This window comes from Papaver somniferum, chromosome 2 (genome assembly GCF_003573695.1).
Source record: "Papaver somniferum cultivar HN1 chromosome 2, ASM357369v1, whole genome shotgun sequence".
NCBI lineage: Eukaryota > Viridiplantae > Streptophyta > Magnoliopsida > Ranunculales > Papaveraceae > Papaver > Papaver somniferum.
In genome coordinates this window covers 130,307,622-130,315,908 of record NC_039359.1, presented here as the reverse complement: position 1 = coordinate 130,315,908, position 8,287 = coordinate 130,307,622, and the positions used below count along the sequence as shown (strand labels likewise).

Below are 8,287 nucleotides of genomic sequence, written 5' to 3'. Positions count from 1 at the left end.
TTGTGAATCAGTGTCAAAACTTCTATGAGAGATCGATTCAACTTAAATTTAGGGCTACATCGATGATTCACAGAAAAATTGACTGATTCGTGTTGTTAATGAAGATCTTTGCAGCTGCATCTCGATGTTTCCGAAGCTCAAATCGATGGAGTAAAATGGACGGAGAGGAAAAGGGAAATGGGTGGAGAAATGTCTCAGGCTCTCAGTTGTTCTCGACATATTTATTCTCTTTTAATTTTCGCACAATTAAAAAAAATGAAAAACTAATTTCATTGATTTTAGTTTTTTTTTATGATTTTTGGTAATTAAAATGAAGAGTTATAATGGGAAAAAATGTTGGAGAAAAAAACCAGAATAGTTGGGAGGCTGGGTAGCCCTTGAGTGTGAGATGAAATTGGGAGCTGATAGTAGTAATAGAGGGTAACAATGTAACTTGGCATTTTAAGTTGAGGATATGAAGGTAATTACCCACAACCCTCCCGAAACTCTGTAACAGATACCAATTATTGCAACGATTATCCGACGTTACAAAGTTTCCAACGTCGATACGACGTTACTTAAAAAATATCCGTCAAATTCGGGTGCTACAGATTCCCTGATTTCGTAGAGTGTATACTACACACACGTTTCATTTTCATGACTTCAAATAGGTATGTCATATCTATTGATCGAAAAATTGAATCGAGCGTCCTAATTCTTATATAGCCACATCGGCAACTCAAGAACAATTGATTGAACAATTGAATCAAATGGAGTTAAGAGATATTGAACCCAGGCGTATATACCCCCAACAGTTGCGCACATTCGGGATACGATGAACTTCAGTCCTAATTTTTCTCAACGTATAACAACTCCATATTCCCAGGAAGTAGTGCGAGAAACACAAGTACCTCTTGGGAAACAGTCTCCATATCATCTAGTGCAACGCTCTCCAATTCTTCCGGTGCAAAAATCTCCGCATTGCCAGGACAGTGAACAATTTCCCAAGGTTATCAAGATTATAGGAGATCATTAAACTTCGATGGCTCTCCAGCTGATATTACATGTCCATGGTTTGGAAATCAGAGTGGAGGACATGATGCTGAAGGGTCTCAAGCTGGAGGATCAAATCAAGGGTTTGCAAGTATAATTCAAGGTGGAACGTACAACTGACATTGGAGTGGAGCCTAATAGTTAAAATTATTCTTTATTTTAATATTTGTGATTTTGATGTTTAGTTAATTTACTTATGTAACCATTAGATGTAATCAGTGCTCACATATCTAGAAAGTAAATTGGAATTTAATTTGAGACGATCGACAAAGATTAAGATTTAAAACAACTACATCAATATTGGTGTTGCATAAAGAAACTCAAATAAGTTGAATCCCGGTAAGGAATCAATAGGGAATTTTAGTTAAATTCAATAGTAACTCAAAATAGTACTGACTTTGAGTTTTACCGGTTAGGATTGAGATTAGTTCCAACTTCTAACAAGGAACCATCTATCTTTTATAGTGAGGGTTACATTTGTGTTGCATAAAGAAATTTGATTGACTGAAAATATACTATGGAACCAATTGAGTTTCTTTTTCCAAGAGTATAAACTCTAACTTCTTCTCTTAAGGAGCATCAACAAGTTACTTCACCCAATTCCGTTCATAAATTAGGGGTTTATGCTTCAATTTCCTTATACAGAACTTACTTCACTTGATTTTGGGTAGATTCAGATAATTTTGGGGGTTTTAAGCACCAACGAATTCGTCACAACTGGAAATAGGTAAGTTTAATCATTAATTTATGTACCTCATTTTTGTTCCCTTGGACCTATAGAGCTTCATTCGCGCAATTTAAGATACTACATGTTCAAACTGGATTTGAGATTTTTTTTTTCTTTTTTGAATATGTTTTCCCTGACATTCGCATTTTGGGAAACCTAAATTCTATTCTTCGTAAGTATGTTATTAACCTAAATTCTACAAACAGTATTATGTCCAATTGATTTTCTTTAGTTTGAGTCACTAATTTCAGATATGAACTTTGATTCAATTGTCTAAAATTTGGGTAATATTAGTTCAATGCGTCAAAGCTACCAGAAAATTGAGTATTTCTGGAACCTAAGTTGGTGTTAGATAGAGAACTGTGAGGCTGAAGTAGAATCTCAGTACACGGAAACATCAGTGAGTAGCAACTAGATTGTATACTTAGGCTTAAAGTTCCAGATTTTATATGTACCATTTTTGAGATTCTCTTTCTTTTTGGAAGTTTCGGATTGTAAATCATTAGGTTTAGGTATGAACAGCAGGCACGGCACTTGCGGTTCTACTATTGTCAAGTTTAGCATTCATTTTTTTTAATGCATACTAGATTGACAGATTGTACCAATTATCTAACTCCTTTAAAATCTTAAGCTCATTAGGCTTCACATTGAACAGTGACCCTCACCCACTCATAAAATTGCTCCGTTTCACTTTTCCTGAAAGGAGAGAAAAACAAGGCTTTTTCTAACAAAATAATAGAATTTTTTTAATAACCCCAGGAAAAAAAAACGAAAAAAAAAACTCGACTAAACCTAAAAGAAAACCTCTCTTCCATTATTCGATCTAGCTCCGCCTTCACCTTCTTCTCCACCATCTACACATCTGTATCATCCTAATATTTTCACCTCTCTTCTTTTCTTGGTTGATTTACCTTCAGGTATTATATCTGTCTCATATAAGCCTGTGATGGATTTGATTATTTTGATCAACTAGGGTTCTTTATCTGTTGCAGGTAATAAGTCTCTCTGTTTTATTATTTTCGTAATTTTTTATTCAATTTTCTTTTTAAGGTTACTATTATTGATTAACATGAACGAAGAAGTAAGGCACATATGCGTAACAGCTTAGATCAGGTAATGCACTTATTATATTAGGGTTAACCTTTTTCTCCACCATCTACACATATGTATCATCCTAATATATTCACCTCTCTTCTTTTCTTGGTTGATTTACCTTGATTTACCTTCAGGTATTATATCTGTCTCATATAAGCCTGTGATGGATTTGATTATTTTGATCAACTAGGGTTCTTTATCTGTTGAAGGTAATAAGTCTCTCTGTTTTCTTATTTTTCATAATTTTTGATTCAATTTTCTTTTTAAGGTTACTATTATAGATTAACAGGAACGAAGAAGTAAGACACATATGCATAAAAGCTTAGCTCAGGTAATGCACTTATTATATTAGGGTTAACTTCTTTTTTGAATTCTTAAGTATGGGTTTGCATGATTTTAAGTTAATCTTCGTATTATTACCTACTGAAAATGTTTCTTTTTATCATGTATTTTGATTAAAGTTGATTTTGATATCTATTCACAGATTAACAAAAGATTAAATTGATTTTGATCTATCTTCTCTCCTTATCCCGAAACCCTAATTACTATATTCCCTTTTATTTTTACCGCCTCCTCTCATCTCCCTTTTTCGATTCTCTTCTTATTTACGTGTTGTTTCTTCTTCGTTATATTTTTCTTTTTTTTCTTTTTTTTTTTGTATCACATGTATGGATGTGCTAGAGGTTTATATAGCAAAAAGGATTAGATGTTTTGCTGCAGTTAAACAGGTGTTGTTTCTTCTTCGTTATATTTTTTTTTCTTTTTTTTTTTGTATCACAGGTATGGATGTGCTAGAGTTTTATATAGCAAAAAGGATTAGATGGTTTGCTGCAGTTAAACAGGTAAAACAAGAGAACCAATGGTAACCCTAAGAGCATCTCCAACAGTAGGTCAAAAAAATCCTACGTGGATGTCATTGTTAGACCCCCATTTATTTAGATTTTATCCCAGGATCTTAATAAGACCCTTTATACTAAAACCCATCTCCAATAGTTAAGGTTATACAATGTATTTTAGATTTAGATAAACATTCAAAAAAATATATTTAGCTTGATTCCATATTAAAAATTATTTTTTAAAAATAAAATTGATGACATGGAATTAGTTAAGGGTCATCCCGAAGGTGTAGTTTAGACTTTCTTTAACACCTTCGTATTTAGTATTTGATCCCTCCTAATTTGTAGGGCCTAACCATTGGAGATGCTTTTATACTAAATGGGGGTCTAAAATCCTATGTGTCACTCAAAAAAAAAATTTCACCCTCTGTTGGAGATGCTCTAAAACCAAACCATAATGCTTGATGAAAAATATAAAAGCAAACATGCAAGGAGTCTTAGATTTTCTCTTTTACTAAACAAGAGAGTCTATGTGCAGATGAGATGTTGCAGGCTTCAAACAAGCAATGATATGCTTCAAGTCCAGAGAACAATACTTCGAAACAAAACTTAAAAGCTTGCCAGATGTTACAGGCTTCACTCAATACCTTGCACATTTATGGTTTTGCAAAATGTTACTTACTTTGTTATTGAATCTAATCTCAACTCCGATCCACGGCAGGCAATTTATTTTTCTCTTATTCTTTCCTACGTTTACGTTTGGTTAGAGTTTTAGAGTTTTTGGTTAATACATGTTCTCTATTTTGAATCTCTGATCAAGGATACCACTCTTCTTTTTATTTTGATTTGCAATTTAATAACAGGGTTAGAGAAGGACCAGAACTGTCCATATCTTGCATTAACCAGGTGCATTTACATTTCCTTTAAAGTTTAGAAACTTTGAATTCAGTTATCTGTTGATGTTCCTTTTTTTTACTGTGTGTACTTTTGAGATTGTAGCTCCAGATTTTGATATTACTTCTGCTACAAGAAGACTTCTCTTTTTCAATATGTGATTCCTTGGCCAACTATCCCGCATACAAAAGTATATGCTTACCTCTATGCAGTATTGGCGAGATATTTTGAATCTAGGTAAATTAACATTCATTTTTGTGCTAAAATTTCTTAACTATGCTCAGGTGTCGCGATACCAAATGAATAGGATACTCGAAACAGTACGTAAGACAAGCTTATGACCATTATTAAATTTCCATAAGCAAACCTTATAACTAATGTTTTTATGAAGAAAATCATTTTGGAAATTTTCAATCACTTTGACAAAAGATTACTGATTTTCCCTAATGCAACAAAAACTAAGATCGAAGCCTTGAAGGTGGTTCACCCTCAAGTTGTATATCAGAATTTCAAGAAGGAGATGCTCAATACATGCATACTCTGGTGGACTATCCTCCATCAACCTTTGAAACACCACAATGGGATTTAACTTTAGTTTGTTTAGGAATAATGTTAAGTAGATTTCTTTTGGGGTGTGCTTTTACACAAAATTGTTGTCTGCTGTTGAAGATAACTATAGTAATCTGTATTGGTTACTTTTCCTGTTTTCCAATCTGTACCATTTCTCCCATCTTCAACCAATGTTAATTTGTATTGTTTGTGCAGGTTTGTGATGGGCTTATACAGAGAGAAAGAAACGTGTTTACCACTTGTACTATGGCTGGAATTTTAGACTTATAAAACAAATGTGTCTGAGTTTAAGTCTTTCCCGATCACAAAAAATGCATGTATATGGCAGACCGGTTGCAGTGTGGTATTGATAGTGATTATTATTTGTAAATTCTAATTTATTTTCTTATGATCGGCAACTCAAGTATCAAATCTCATTAATCATTATTTAGACCAAACGAGGGTTCCTATATTTTTTTTTTAAGCATGTAGGGGGTTCCTATATTATTTAGTCCAAAAGTGGAAAAATCTGCTTTTCCTTTTTTCACCATACTCTCATTTTATTTTTTCTATTATGTATAATCAGATTTTCCTTTTGTTTCTTTCAGCTAGCAACCTGTAGCTTCTTTCGATAGATGGAATGCAGGAGTTTGACTCAAAGGTTCATTTTACGTAGCTAAATAAAATTGTCACTAACAGAATCCTTGGCTTTCATTATTTTTCTGCTCCCAGTCTTAATGTTTTTTAAGTTGATAAGGCAGAGCTTCATTATTGCTTCCCCGCCATTTGTATTGATATATTAACTTACGAATAATTTGAGGATTTGCATTATTTTTGTGATTTAATTGATTAGGCATACTGATAACAAAGTACGGTACCCAATCTTCCCCAACAAGCATGAGCGAGTAATATGGATTATTGGAAAAACTATTAAGGCTCTTAATGAGAATAATTCAATACGTTGTTTTGGGTTCAGGGATGGTATTGTATTTCCAGTTTGCTTAATGCTTCGGTGATTTATTTTCATTTTATTTATTTTTTTGGATTAATTATGATTTATTAGGTTCATGTGCGTAATTATGAATTTCTGCACCAAACACTTATTAATAGCATCTTTAGGTTATTTAACGAGGAGTCGCATTGCCCTGGATACACAGAAGCAACATTGCCTTAGAGATGTATTGCAAAACGTGCACGACTCACTGGTTGTTTCTTAACTGGGTAGTCCAATGTATTGGAGGTTGATTATTTCCATTTCCGGCTAATATATATATATATATATTTATTTATTATGGAAGAAAGAGTTTTCTATGAACAATTTGTAACAGAGGCTATTTGTGTTGCCTGTGAAACGAGTGACCGGCACCATGTGTTGGTTATAATTGCCAGTGACCGGTAACTTTTGACTTTCCTCAAGATTTTACTTTCATGTCTTTCTTTTTCGGTCATTTAAGTACAATAAAGAATCATTTCGGCATCACTGGAGTTGTGTTGGTCAGAGCATGCAAATACCTGTTTCCTTTATACCTTAAGGTTAGACTTAGAGAAAAACATAAGAACAAAGTTTCTCTCCTGGTATTTTTTAAGCAATGGCAATAATATTCAAAGACTTATATTGGACACCAGTGGTGGTCACAGGTGTCAAGGAGTCCTGATACCAAGCCTGGCAGTCTAAGTGATGACGAGCAAAAGACGGTTGATGCAATTACGATCACCGGGTTTATTTTTTTGGATATAGTATTTCCATGTCCAGTATTCTTTTTTTAAGCACGTACCAGTAACTGCGTAACTTCGTCTTCAATTTTAAGTCCGATCAAGCCATTTTCTTATAGGCATTATCATTGCAAAATTACCGATTGTCAATTGTTTTGGTGAGCGTCCGGGAGACTGGAAAGAATATAATGAAGGAATTAAAACAAAGGATCTCTCATTCAGACAATGCAACGGTATGCATCCATTTTAAGTTGGCCTTAGAGTTTGAGGTCCATATAATAATTAAACACATAACATTTTATGGCATGGAAAATTTTGCAGCCCTTTTCTCTTTAGTTGTGACCAACCTACAAACTATTCCAAAAATCTAAGTAGAATAACCATTTTCCACATTCACATTTATATAACTATACCAAGTGGTGTCCAAGCCATAATTCTTAATTTTATCAATCGCAGTTCGTGGATTAGACACGAATCATGTTGACGGATAAGCCCTTTCAGACAAGACAGAATGAGTTTTGTCTTGCGGTTTTTGAAAATCTTCCTATGGAGATTACCGAGAGATACAATGCACCGAGGTAATGACTAACTGTACCTGTTTTTCTGTCTTAATTTACCATACATCCTTTATCTTTTAATGGGGCTTATAGGTATACCGCCTGCATAATGTGCCTCTTAGACTGCCACCACCTATACCGCTAACATAAAGTGTTATCCTGGTTTGGCTCTATTCTGAATATTTATATGTATGGTTATAAATTATGCATCATAGACACCGTAAAAAAAAAAAAGATCATATGTAGCCTTATTCTGTTACATGTCCGTCCTGCGAACGCTTGTTTTTTATTGCTTAGAAGGTAGTATAATGATTTTGATGGATTGTTTAGATTATTGACAGGAAAACTTATCTTTTTCTCCACAAAAACTGCAGTTCCCTAAATACTGCAGTACATCCAGCATAAATTAGTTTCACTTCATTCAGTAATTGGGTGATGATTTATTTGTGTGCCGGGAGAAGAAAAAGAGTTGTAATCTGAAAGAAGGACGAAAATCTTGGATGGTTAATTTGTTGAGCTTTGGTAATTGCTTCAGGTGTTGCTGTGGGTAGAAACAACAATGAAACTCTATGGTCCTAGACTATAAATGCTGATTGCTTCGCAACTTCATATTAGTTAAAAACCTCCTTCAAGTTGTACTTGGCTTTGAGTTTGTGCTAAAAGCTCCATGACCAATTTGTTGAAAGAGTGGAAAAACATTGATCAATTTATGGATACTTATGTAAGTCATTAGTTTTTGTTGATGATGAAATACCACTATTTTTATTATATCTCAACATGTAGTTCTCATTGTTAGAAAATATGGTAGTTCACGTATTAATTTAGTGGAAGAGGCAACCACCATGGTATATGACATGCAAGTAGTGTTTACCATGATGCACTCC

The 8,287-nt window shown here is 33.8% G+C and overlaps 1 long non-coding RNA gene across 3 annotated transcripts; it reads left to right on the top strand.

Moving 5' to 3' along the window:
* Positions 1–1,472: 1,472 nt before the first annotated feature.
* LOC113353941 lies at positions 1,473–5,524 on the top strand. 3 transcript variants are annotated; one of them, XR_003361622.1, is made up of 8 exons: positions 1,473–1,759; positions 2,677–2,872; positions 2,989–3,063; positions 3,144–3,185; positions 3,635–3,696; positions 4,229–4,596; positions 4,690–4,821; positions 5,350–5,524. It is a non-coding gene; the product is annotated as an uncharacterized LOC113353941 (long non-coding RNA). The 3 variants fall into 3 exon arrangements; XR_003361621.1 differs by having other exon boundaries at positions 2,677–3,063; XR_003361620.1 differs by having other exon boundaries at positions 2,677–3,185.
* The last annotated feature ends 2,763 nt before the right edge of the window (positions 5,525–8,287 follow it).